This window comes from Mustela nigripes, chromosome 6 (genome assembly GCF_022355385.1).
Source record: "Mustela nigripes isolate SB6536 chromosome 6, MUSNIG.SB6536, whole genome shotgun sequence".
In the NCBI taxonomy this organism is placed as follows: Eukaryota; Metazoa; Chordata; class Mammalia; order Carnivora; family Mustelidae; genus Mustela; species Mustela nigripes.
The window spans coordinates 48,904,761-48,918,932 of NC_081562.1; positions in this window are offsets into that span (position 1 = coordinate 48,904,761).

Here is a 14,172-nt window from a genome sequence, read left to right on the forward strand (position 1 = left end):
TCTGGTTCCATATAAATTTTAGGGTTATTTGTTCCATTTCTTTGGAAAAAAATGGATGGTATTTTGATAGGAATTGCATTAAATGTATAGATTGCTTTAGGTAGCATAGACATTTTCACAATATTTGTTCTTTCAATTCAGGAGCTTGGAACATTTTTCCATTTCTTTGTGTCTTCCTCAATTTCTTTCATGAGTACTTTATAGTTTGCTGAGTATAGATTTTTAGCCTCTTTGGTTAGGTTTATTCCTAGGTATCTTATAGTTTTGGGTGCAATTGTAAATGGGATTGACTCCTTAATTTCTCTTTCTTCTGTCTTGTTGTTGGTATAGAGAAATGCAACTGATTTCTGTGCATTGCTTTTATATCCTGACACTTTACTGAATTCCTGTATAAGTTCTAGCAGTTTTGGAGTGGAGCCTTTTGGGTTTTCCACATATAATATCATATCATCTGCAAAAAGTGATAGTTTGACTTCTTCTTTGCCAATTTGGATGCCTTTGATTTCCTTCTGTTGTCTGATTGCTGAGGCTAGGACTTCTGGTACTATGTTGAATAGTGTTCCTGACTTTAGCGGAAAAGCTTTCAGTTTTTCTCCATTGAGAATGATATTTGCGGTGGGTTTTTCATAGGTGGCTTTGATAATATTGAGGTATGTGCCTTCTATCCCTACACTTGGAAGAGTTTTGATCAGGAAGAGATGCTGTACTTTGTCAAATGCTATTTCAGCATCTATTGAGAGTATCATATGGTTCTTGTTCTTTCTTTTATTGATGTGTTGTATCACATTAATTGATTTGCAGATGTTGAATCAACCTTGCAGCCCTGGAATAAATCCCACTTTGTTGTGGAGAATAATCTTTTTAATGTACTGTTGAATCCTATTGGCCGGTATTTTGGTGAGAATTTTCGCATCGTGTTCATCAAGGATATTGGTCTGTAGTTCTCTTTTTTGATGGAATCCTTCTCTGGTTTTGGGATCAAGGTGATGCTGGCCTCATAAAATGAGTTTGAAAGTTTTCCTTCCATTTCTATTTTTTGGAACAGTTTCAGGAGAATAGGAATTAGTTCTTCTTTAAACGTTTGGTAGAATTCCCCTGGGAAGCCATTTGGCCCTGTGCTTTTGTTTGTTTGGAGATTTTTGATGACTGTTTCAATCTCCTTACTTGTTATGGGTCTGTTCAGGTTTTCTCTTTCTTCCTGGTTCAGTTGTGGTAGTTTATATGTCTCTAGAAATGCATCCATTTCTTCCAAATTGTCAAATTTGTTTGCGTAGAGTTGCTTATAGGATGTTCTTATAATTGTTTGTATTTCTTTGAAGTTAGTTGTGATCTCTCCTCTTTCATTCATGATTTTATTTATTTGGGTCCTTTCTCTTTTCTTTTTGATAAGTCTGGCCAGGGGTTTATCAATCTTATTAATTCTTTCAAAGAACCAGCTCCTAGTTTCATTGATTTGTTCTATTGTTTTTTTGGTTTCTATTTCATTGATTTCTGCTCTGATCTTTATGATTTCTCTTCTCCTGCTGGGTTTAGGATTTCTTTCTTGTTCTTTCTCCAGCTCCTTTAGGTGTAGGGTTAGGTTGTGTACTTGAGACCTGTCTTGTTTCTTGAGAAAGGCCTGTACTGCTATATATTTTCCTCTCAGGACTGCCTTTGCTGTGTCCCACAGATTTTGAACCGTTGTGTTTTCATTATCATTTGTTTCCATGAATTTTTTAAATTCTTCTTTAATTTTCTGGTTGACCCATTCATTCTTTAGAAGGATGGTGTTTAGTCTCCATGTATTTGGGTTCTTTCCAAATTTCCTCTTGTGATTGAGCTCTAGCTTCAGAGCATTGTGGTCTGAAAATATGCAGGGAATGATCCCAACCTTTTGATACTGGTTGAGAACTGATTTAGGACCCAGGATGTGATCTATTCTGGAGAATGTTCCATGGGCACCAGAGAAGAATGTTTATTCTGTTGCTTTGGGATGAAATGTTCTGAATATATCTGTGATGTCCATCTGGTCCAGTGTGTCATTTAAGGCCTTTATTTCCTTGTTGATCTTTTGCTTGGGTGATCTGTCCATTTCAGCGAGGGGGTTGTTAAAGTCCCGTACTATTATTGTATTATTGTTGATGTGTTTCTTTGATTCTGTTATTAATTGGTTTATATAGTTGTCTGCTCCCACATTAGGGGCATAGGTATTTAAAACTGTTAGATTGTCTTGTTGGACAGATCCTTTGAGTATGATATAGTGTTCTTCCTCATCTCTTATTATAGTCTTTGGCTTAAAATCTAATTGATCTGATATAAGGATTGCCACCCCTGCTTTCTTCTGATGTCCATTAGCATGGTAAATTGTTTTCTACCCCCTCACTTTAAATCTGAAGTGTCTTCAGGTCTGAAATGAGTTTCTTGTAGGCAACATATGGATGGGTTTTGTTTTTTTTATCCATTCTGATACCCTGTGTCTTTTGACAGGGGCATTTAGCCCATTAACATTCAGGGTAACTATTGAGGGATATGAATTTAGTGCCATTGTATTGCCTGTAAGGTGACTGTTACTGTATATTGTCTCTGTTCCTTTCTGATCTACTACTTTTAGGCTCTCTCTTTGCTTAGAGGACCCCTTTCAATATTTCCTGTAGAGCTGATTTGGTGTTTGCAAATTCTTTCAGTTTTTGTTTGTCCTGGAAGCTTTTAATCTCTCCTTCTATTTTCAGTGATAGCCTAGCTGGATATAGTATTCTTGGCTGAATGTTTTTCTCGTTTAGTGCTCTGAATGTATCATGCCAGTTCTTTCTGGCCTGCCAGGTCTCTGTGGATAAGTCTGCTGCCAATCTAATATTTTTACTATTGTTACAGACTTTGTAATTGTATGTTACAGACTTCTTTTCCTGGGCTGCTTTCAGGATTTTCTCTTTGTCACTAAGACTTGTAAATTTTACTATTAGGTGATGGGGTGTGGACCTATTGTTGATTTTGAGGGGGGTTCTCTGTGCCTCATGGATTTTGATGCTTGTTCCCTTTGCCATATTAGGGAAATTCTCTCCAATAATTCTCTCCAATATACCTTCTGCTCCCTCCTCTCTTTCTTCTTCTTCTGGAATCCCAGTTATTCTAATGTTGTTTCATCTTATGGTGTCACTTATCTCTCGAATTCTCCCCTCGTGGTCCAGTAGCTGTTTGTCCCTCTTTTGCTCAGCTTCTTTATTCTCTGTCATTTGGTCTTCTATATCACTAATTTTTTCTTCTGCCTCATTTATCCTAGCAGTGAGAGCCTCCATTTTTTATTGCACCTCATTAATAGCTTTTTTTATTTCAACCTGGTTAGATTTTAGTTTTTTTATTTCTCCAGAAAGGGTTTTATATCTCCCAAGAGGGTTTCTCTAATATCTTCCGTGCCTTTTTTGAGCCCAGCTAGAACCTTGAGAATCGTCATTCTGAACTCTATATCTGACATATTACCAATGTCTATATTGCTTAGGTCCCTAGACTTCGGTACTGCCTCTTGTTCTTTTTTTTGTGGTGAATTTTTTTCGCCTTGTCGTTTTGTCCAGATATGAGTATATGAAGGAGCATGTAAAATATTAAAAGGGTGGCAAAGACCCCAGGAAAATAACGCTTTAACCAAATCAGAAGAGACCCCAAATCATGGGGGGTTGAGAAAGGGGATGAAAAGAGGTTCAGAAAAAAAAAAATAGAAACAATTAAAAAAAGAAAACGAATAAAGAAAAAATACAAATATATATATATATATTAGATAACCTAGTTAAAAAACGTTAAAAAAATAAAAGGGTAAAAGTTAAAAAAAATTTAGCAGAAGAAGAAAAAAAAATGGAAAAAAAAACCAAATTAAATTAACTGCAAGACTAATGAATCATGGGGAGAAAGCCATGAGTTCAGAGCTTTGCTTTCTCCTCCTCTGGAATTCCGCTGCTCTCCTTGGTGTTGATCCTGCACTCCTTGGTAGGTGATCTTGGTCCTGGCTGGATTTCTTGTTGATCTTCTCGGGGAGGGGCCTCTTGTAGTGATTCTCAAGTGTCTTTGCCCCCGGCGGAGTTGCACTGCCCTTACCAGGGGCCAGGATGAGTAATCCGCTCGGGTTTGCTTTTGGGAGCTTTTGTTCCCTGAATGCTTTCAGTAGAGTTCTGGAGGACGGGAATGAAAATGGCGGCCTCCCAGTCTCCAGCCCGGAAGAGCCGAGAGCTCAGGGCCCCACTCCTCAGTGCGTCCTCAGAGAATAGCGCCCAATTACTTCCATCTCCCTGGCCTCCTGCCACGCTCTGAGTTCACCAAGCCTGCAACCGGTTCAAGGTAACCCCGAGCTGAGAGCTCACTCCTTGGCTCTGTCTCTGTAGCCAGCTTCCCCGTTCTAATACCTGTAAGCTCTGCGACACTCAGACACCCCCATCCTTCTGTGACCCTGTGGGACCTAGGGTCACGCTGACCCTGTGTGGGCTTCACCCCAGTTTAGCCTCTGGAGCAATGTCCCACAGCGGAACAGACTTTTAAAAGTCCCGATTTTGTGCTCCGTTGCTCTGCCACTTGCCGGGAGCCAGCCCCTCCCCCCGAGGTCTATCTTCCCGTCGCTTTGGATTCACTTCTCTGCCAGTCCTACCTTTCAGAAAGTGGTTGATTTTCTGTTTCTAGAATTGCTGTTCTTCTTCTCTTCGATCTCCCGTTGGATTTGTAGATGTTTGCAATGTTTAGATAAGCTATCTAGCTGATCTCCTGCTACCTGATGTAGCCTCAGCCTGCTACTTCTCCGCCATCTTGACTCTTCCCCTCCAAAGTGACTACCTTTTATTTAGTAATCTGTTCCTTTTTAATATGGCTATACCAGCTTTCTTTTAGTTAATGTTTGCATATAGATCTTCTTCCTCCTGCTACTTTCAGCTCTTTAGTATCTTCTTGTTTTAGGTATGTTTGTATGTTTCTTATATACTGCCTATATTTGAGCATGGTGTTATTTATAATTCATTCTGGGAATCCTTTTCTTTTGACTGGAACATTTAGTTTATTTATGTTTAATGCAATTATTGGATTTTAAATTATGTGGTTGTTAATTTTATCAATTTTATCATTTTTCTTCTGCCCCCTCCCCCCAAATAACTTTAAAATGCGGTTTAGTTTAGATTGGTTTGTGACACATTCTGAGTTTCTGCTTGTCTGAAAGTTCCTTTATTTTACCTTCTTTCTGTAGGATATTTTCAAGGGACAGGCATTCTGAGTTGGTAACTCTGTTCTGCACGATACTAAAGTTATTTTACTTTCTTTCAACTTCCATGGTTGCTGTTTAGAAACCAGCTGTTAGTCCAGTTGTTGTTACTCTGAAGAAAGTCTGTTTTTCTTTCACTGGCTGTTGTTTAGCTTTGGTTTTCTGCAATTTTGCCATCTAGACTTGAGAGTCTTTTTTACTTATCCTACTTGGCATTCATGCGACTTCATATTTGTGAATCGACGTCTTTCTTCAGTTTTGGACAATTCTAAGTCATTATCCCAAATTTGCCTCTACCATGTTTCTGTGTTTTCTCTTCCACTTAAGAATAGGTTAAAAACACCTTCTCACGCGTCCTTTGTCTCTCGCTTTCTATTCCACATTTTCCTTTTTTTTTTTTTTTGGCACTTTGTGGATAATTTCTTCTTACCTATCTTCTCTTCAGCTACTTAATTTGCTACTAAACCTGTCCACTAAGTTTAAAATTTCTACTGTCGTACTTTTTAATTCTAGAATTTCTTTTCTTACTTTACCAAAATTTATGGTTTCTGTTTTCCCTAGTTATATGCTCTTCCTTTATCTCCTTGAATATACCAAGCGTTGTTTTAGGATCTATGTCTGATAATTCCAATATCTGGGGTTCCTGATTATGTTTCTCTTTTCTGGTTTTTTTGACCGGCTCTTGCTTATGGTATCTTTTCTACTACTATTTCTTCCCATGTATTTGAAAAATTATTTGTGAAAACAGTTTTGGGCATCAAGTGGACTAATAAGATAGTGTATATCAATTACATTTAGATAAGAATGTAAATAAATAAAATAAATTGATTATTAAGCTTCAGGAAGCCTCCCTCCAAACAATTCAGCAATATAATCCACTAAGTTGCCAATTGTTGATTAATGTAGACCAACTGCTATATCACTGGCAACATAAAGACTATGTCTGTTACTCATTAACAATCTTTTAAGATGCCATGTTCTTGGCTTACTTAATGGCAGTCAGAAATAAATTTCCAGAAATAGCATTTTAATCCATGCTATTCTTTCACTCTCAGCCAGGAGGATGTAACGGGGAAAGAAAATAGAGGCGAGGATAAAATACATGTACATAAAGACATAGATGTGATACAATAATGTATATTGCAGTTGTTTTCCCCACTAATGCCATTTCAAGACCGCCATTTAAACACTTGCTGAGCATAAGAATCAAGAAAGAACCATCTACCATCTAGATTGTAGCTATGAATAAATCATGCCACATCCTAAGGACTCTAAAAGTAAAGTTACCTTTGTCAGGCTGGGAACTTCCACAGCAATGAAGAATGTGAAAATAAAGGCAGCTTTTAAAGCTATATCAAAAAGGATGAGGGTGCAGAAGCAAAAGTAGCAGGAAGAAGGGAGATCTCTGAGGAACTGGACGTGCTGAGTTGGCCAGCAGCTGAAGTTGTAACATGGGTGTCCCAACACAGAAGACATTGACAGTGGCTTTTTAGCTCTGTGGCTCTGCAAGACAAAGAACCACTTGTCAGGTAACTCAGTTGGATCCAGGGAAAATATGAAGAGGGAAATAAAGTGAAAGGCAGCAGACGGAAAGGCCAAGGAGACCGACAGCTCTGTAAAAGGAGAAACAAGCCAAATAAGAAACAAGCTTAGGTTCTCACCTAAGCACTTGAAGCATTATTAGGATACCACATGCTTCTATTGTATGGCCATCTTAATACACTTTATTATTAATCTTTAATATGATAGTGCAAAGAGAAATAAGTGTACATTGCCACAAGAACTTTGGTTTAGATATTTCTTATTTTGAGAGTGTAGCATCTCACTAATTGATGCCCTAAGGATATTTGTGCCTCTCATTTTTCTAAAAAAGTGATATGACGTCATTGCCTGGGCTTTTGTATCACTTTAGATTTTGTTTGGGAGTGTAAAGGAACTGCCAAGTGGAGTCATCACCACATAACCTTGGAAGGAAAGAATATCTTTGAGAACAGAATTCACCATGTAACTATCTTTGCCCAAAGAAGTCCTCTTAAGTGTGTGTTGTGCAAGAACTTTTCTGGGCTCTGCTTCAAACTAAATTGGCTTAGATTTTCATGGGGTGCACTCACAAGTGTTTAAGACTAGACAGTAAATCAGAGCCTTGGATCACTGGAGGAGCTATCCAACACAATGAAAACAGCCCCTCCTACCGCACCCCAGAGTGAGCGTTTTTCCAAACACATGGGGCTCACTGTTAAAAGAGGTCATGTACTAAAACTGGAAGTCAATAATATAAAAACTGACCGGTTCCCTTTGGCATTAACTTTTCCATGTCACAACCTATACAACATTATAAAACCCAACTGTTCCATAACCAGATGTAATGTTTCTTCCTGTTCGAATTAGTCTACCTTTGTTCTTTGCTTTCATAGCACAGAAACCCTTTAGGATCACTAAGACTTGTACCTTATGTATCCCAAAAATTTTCAGGCTCTGCCAGAAAGTGGATACAAATGAGGTCATTTTAGTATTTATGAAATAAGTGTCCTGCTCTTGCCCATAGCTGCTGGTATATGCTAATCCACTTCCTCTCTGCCATTTTCCCTCCCACCCATCACTACACATTCTCTGAGTTCCCAAGTTTCTTCTGTACTCCCTAAACAAGTTGGCACCCCTGATCCTATGTGGCATCGTTTTCCTTTTTTTTTTCTCCCCGACCCCTTTCCTCTTGTTCTCTTCCCATAGAGCCATTTAAGAACTTTTCTTTTTTCTTTCTTTTGTTTTTTTTTTAACCAATGTTAATGGTGCCTATAGTGACCAGCAATATCAAGGCCACAGGCACGAGTTCCTGCAGCTTCTGAAGCCAGCAATCCAAATATTCCAGTGTTGGTTTGCTTATCAGGTATTTCCCAAGTGCCCACTGTTTTCCAGACCCTATGCAGGCACTGTGGCACCCTCCACTTTCTGGGACTTTCACTGCCACTTGAGCCCCTAAATGACACTACGTGGGCCAAGCATTTTGGAAAGGTCTTTACGAAACCAATTTCTTTAATTTTAACTTAGCACTCATTGAGCAGAGATTCAAAACCAGTCCAGTAGCCAAGGCAGAGGAGAAAAGCATTCTACTCAACTGGTCTTATCCCTTTCTTCACTTTCAGGAGCTCTTCTAAGTAGACTGATAAGGAAAAACAAATATTTTTCTTACTCTTTCCCTAGAAATTGCAAGTCAGAGCACATTCATTCATGCTAACTATCACAGAAGTTATAAACCCATGAGTTTCATGAATAGCTGAGTTCTCAAGTCTCTTGCTTTATTGATGACATTCTGCTATGATATTCTGTTAATATACTTAAACATATTTCTTAAGTTCCCTACTGAATCATCAGTTCCTTAGGAACTTATTGACTTTGTCCTCTTTCTGGACATGTTACCTAAAATAGTATCTTACATATCATTATTTAATTGTATTGATAATGACCTTTCCTGTGTAATCCTAGCAAATCTCAATGGATATGACAGTCACATTCACAAAGTCACATTCAAAGAAAACACAAGTCAGTCTGCATAAGTCAAGAAAAATTTATATCTTCACTATTGGTAAAATACTAGAGTTTTGTATCATGGATTCATTGCCCAGAGATTTCCCAGGAGTCCTACCTTGGTGATAGGACCTTATTTTTACCCCCCTTCATTGATGATTCTCATTTAAAAATGTAACTGTGATGAGATAACAATTAGAAAGACTGAACAAGCAAACAAAAAACAAAACAAAAACTCTCTTGCTCTCTTTATGTATTTCTTTACCCATCTAGCCCTTGGGTACCATACTCCAGACTCATGATACTTCATTCTCTGCAACCATTTCTCCATTCTTTCACTGTGGATATATAGTTGAAGTATAATTCAGATTTCTCACTTTGTGATCACTTTTTAAAATGAGAATCAGAACCCCAGGGGAGAAAAAAGGATAGTTCAAGAACTTGAGTGGAAATAAGTCTATGCTGATGATAGTAATAATTTTTCCATGTTAAACATATAGCTTTCTTCTTTGCATCTGTTTATTACTTTTAAAACTTAAAAGCAGTGGCACCTGGGTGGCTCAGTGGGTTTAAGCCTCTGCCTTCGGCTCAGGTCATGATCCCAGAGTCCTGGGATCAAGTCCCACCCTCACCCTCTGCTCAGCTGAGAGCCTGCTTCCCTCCTCTCTCTGCCTGACTCTCTGCCTACTTGTGATCTCTGTCTGTCAAATAAATAAATAAAATCTTTTTAAATAAATAAATAAATAAAATTTAAAAGCAAAGTTTGTGCTGAAAACTCTATTTTTAGATATTAGCAATTTTCTTTGAAGACGAAAAGTTCTGACGCAAAGTACGAGTGGACAGAAAATATTTTGCTGTAGTATTCTGACAAGTTATTCTTATGATATTTTTGCCTTATTAAGCTCTATGAATTCAAGCAGCATAGAATTATCAGAGTGAAACTAAGAACGAATTTCAAACACCACATTTAACTGGTGCTTACAAAAACGAAATGAAATGAGGAGCACTTCATCTGGATACCTTTTTGCACACTCCTTCACATCATCCATCCACTTGCTGTGGTCATCTGTTACTGCAAAATTTATTGGCTTAAGCAACTATTTTATTATCTCTCATGATTTTGTGGGTTGACTGGGCTCAGCTTGGCAGTTCTTTTGCTCCAGGTGATTTAAGTTGTGGCTACAGTCGTCTGGGGCTTCGACTGGTCTGCAGTGTCCAGGCTTGCTCACGGTCAAGTCTGATGCCTCAGCCAGCCTGGCTCAAAGGCTGAAGTTTTCCATCTGTCTTTTCTGTCTGAGTTGGGATGCTTAGGTAGTTGGGCCTCTCTCTCTCTCTCTCTCTCTCTCTCTCTCTCTATTTAGTCTCAGGGTCTCTCCTACTCCCCATATGACTTCTGCAGACTCAGAGCTGCCCAAAGCATGAAAGTAGTAGCTGCCAGGCCTTTTTCAGACTTAGGCATAGGACTTCAACATTCTTTTGATTAAAGCAATAAACAGGGCCAGCTTAGACTTAACATGCAGGGGAGTGAAAATTAGAAAACATATTCATCAGGAACCATCTTGGGAGCCTAGCTACTTCCAACACACACAATAATTTGCTGGAAAATCTAATGTCTCTTAATAGCTAACATTTTCTTCTGTCTCTATCACCAGTTTAACCTGACCTTTTTTCCAGTTGAAAATGTTCCCAAAGTATCCAGCAGGATCACTTTTTTTCTGAAATAATTAAAAATATGTATAATTTTTATAAAAACACTAATATTTACTATTTTAGATGATTTAGAGGTCTGAAATTAAAGCTTACTAACAATCACTAAAAGGTGAAAGCTTTAATAAAATAGGACTCTACACTTTTTCTGTATTTGTCAAGGCAAGTGGGTTTTTCCCACAAGTTTTACTGGGAAATCATTGACATACATCACTGTATAAGTTTAAGGCATATAACATGATGGTTTGATTTATGTATGTTATAAAATGATTACCTCAATCGATTCAGCCAACATCCATCATCTCATATAGATACAATTGTAAAAAAAAAGAAAGAAAAAAGAGGAAAGGAAAAGTATCTTATTATAAGAACTCATAGGATTGACTCTGTAAACAGCTTTCCTGTGTAATCACATGGCAAGGTTATAGTCACCACGCTGTACGTGACATCCCCAGTACTCATTTATCTTAAAACTGGAAATTTGTACCTTTTGACCACCTTCCTCCAGTTCCATGCTTCCCACTCCTCCAACCTATATACTCTTAAACCTATAGACATTAAGCAGAGCTTCCCAAAGAGTGTTCCATAACATTTTGGTGCTATGGGTTATCAATGTTATTGTGTGGGCAAGAAGTTTGGAGGAAATGCTTTGGTTCAACAAAGTTAAGGAGATTTTTTTAAAGCCAAAATTTGTTAGAACCTTAATATGCAAAGTGGAATTGAAAGTGTTTTATTTCCTTAACTCATTTGAACATGAAATTTTTTGTCTTAAAACCACCCCAGGGACTAAATTTCCACCAAACACTCTCTGGGAAAATGATTTTCTAAAGACTCGTGTGTTGTGTGAAGATCATATCACTACCCAGTGCCTTTATCCTCTGTGATTTGGAAAAATATGTATGGGTGTAGAATAGATCCCTAAAGCATGATTGTTATGATAATTGTGATCCTAGCCAATGACATCTATTGAGCATTTACTATGTGCTTGATATTGTGTTAAATACTGTATATCTATTTGTTAATGCTCTGAGTGGTTTGCACATACTATCTCATTTATTCCTACTAATAACTACACAAAATAGATATTATTATGATCCCCATTTTACAGATGAGGAAACTGAGTCAGGGAGGTACAACTCTGACTTGAACCTGTTTGTGTGACTCCATAGTCTGGGTGCTTAACTCCTGTTCTATCCTGCCTTCTCTTCTTCATATCAAGTCAAGTTTTCAGTTTCGAATGTTAATGGTTCATTTTAGTCTGAGGTTCCACAACTCTAGAGAAAACTAATACTTATCAAGCACCTACAACACACCAGTCTTTGTGCTTTTATATGTATTTATTAGGCGATTTATCCCTATAATAACCATAGGAGAAAAGTATTGAGCATGCTGTGAGAAAAGAGGAAAAAAACCTCTTTTGCTTTGATGGTAAATGTTTCCCAACATAGGATAAACATCTCATAAACCACTTGAGATGATTTCTCAGGAACCCACTCAATTCTGAAGTACAAACTATATCCTTCATCTTATCTAAAGAGTTGCTTCCCTGAAACACCCAGATTATTCAGACCGATTTTAGCTTGAATCAACCCTTCCTCCAACCTACTGAATATTTATTTGAGTCCTAGGGAATATTATACAGAAAAACATGTTCAGAATCCACACTTGTTAAATTCTATATCGAAGTGATAATGTATCTCTTTCTTCAATAAATGTAAATATAAATTATATATAGATGTGGAAATTAATAGTACAGCTTGAGTCTGTACTTTTTTCACACAGTGTAATTTCAATATAGCAAAATGGCAAAAATACCCATAGAAACATACTTTTGAAGTCATTTCAAGATGGCAGCCTGAGCACAAATTTACAACCCAGGCCTTCGAGAGTTCACTGAAATAGAAATACACACAGAAAAGGATAAAGCGTAACAGCAAAGTACTTTAGATGAGGATGTGGGAAGGGTGGTCATTAGTGAATAAGAAATCTAAACAAATGTCTGCCTGACACAAAGCAGATGGAAGCCTCTAAAGATATGAAACAGCACAGAGATCTCTACAGAAGCAGGAGCAGTGAGGTGAGGCAGGGGCTCTTCCACCAGCAGCAGAGTTGGAATAAGTTCAAGCTCAGAGGTGGTAGGGATGAGGAAAATAGGGAGCTGATAACATGTTCTTTGGGTCTTTCTGTGGAAACTAAGGTCTATAGAGGAAAAACTTTATTACATACCCCTCAATCACCACCTGTACAATCATCCCAGAAACAGAACCTGGAGATTAAAAAAAAAAAAAAAAAAAAAAAAAGGGCTGTGAAGTAAGGTTACCTTGGTTGAAGGTCTGCTTCTGTCACTGACTGACTGAGTGACTTGAGGCAGGTTATTTAAGCTCTCTGTGTTTCCATTTCCTTGTATATGAGTGGGGGGAAGTTATAATACCTAACTTAAAGGAGCATTGTAAGTAGTAAAGGAATTTCTATGTGTGATATTCTTAAGACAGTGCTGGCATTGGATCAATTAGCTATCATCTTTATCATCATCATCATCACCTCAGAACAAATATCTTGAATAAACCAGGAGAACATCTGTGGCTTATGGTGTGGGAATTGGAATCTTAAAGTAAAGCCCTCCTTAGTCTGGAATTTGGGGGACTAGCACTGGTGCTGTCTCCTTAACCATTTATCCCAAAACAGTGCTGTCAGTGAATCCCTCTACCCCACCTACACAAGGTTTTTAGTCAGACTTCCCACTAAAGGACAGGGAAAGTGTATCAGAAAACAGACCTACTAATATAATAAAGAATAAAGCAAACCTACCCCAATGACCCAGTCTTTTGTTTTTGAATATAAGTAGAAAACCAAGAATCACTAGGCAGAATATACCAGCACCTTTATTTTTATTTATTTATTCAGTCATTCATTAAAGATTCATGTTTGTTCATTTATTTATTTATAGGAGTCAGAATTTATCTTAATTTTTTCCAGTTCTATTGACATGTAATTGACATACAACATCATGTAAGTTTAAGGTGTATAACATAATGACTTGGTATACATATATATTATGAAATTACTATCACAATAAGGTTAGTTAACACATTCATCACCTCACATAGGTACAAATAGCAGAAATTTATCCCAGAGGAATTAGAGATAATTCAGGGAGCATAAGAGAAGTTAAAAACAACAACATATTCCCATTAGAGGTCTCAGAGAGACTTGAGGCAATTTTTGCACCTACCAAATATATATATGTGTGCATGTGTGTGTGTGTGTGTGTGTGTGTGTGTGTATTTGCCTTAAAAAAAGAAATAGAAACAATTAAAAAGAGCTCTTTGGTATTAAAAACATAATTTCTAAAAAAAAAAAAATTTTCAAAAGAAAGTGCTAAGTTAAAATCAAGATTTCCCAGGATTTAAAGCATGACAACAAAATGGAAAACTAAACGAGAAACAAACAAAAACCTTAACTAATTCATGGGCGTTCCACATAAAACTAATGGATTCTAGAAAAAGAAAAAAGTCAAAATGGATGGTACATGTGTTACCAAGGATTATATTGGATAATACCTCCTATGGCTGAGGAAGGACTTAATGATTCAGATTGAAATGATGTGTGAATGCCACACCGGGGGAATGAAGTCCAAACTGCTCGTGTCATTGGGGAATTTCAGGAGACTAAGGCCTAAGAGAAGATCCTAAAATAAAAACCCATTGAGAATAATTATGTTAACAACAAAGTAGTAA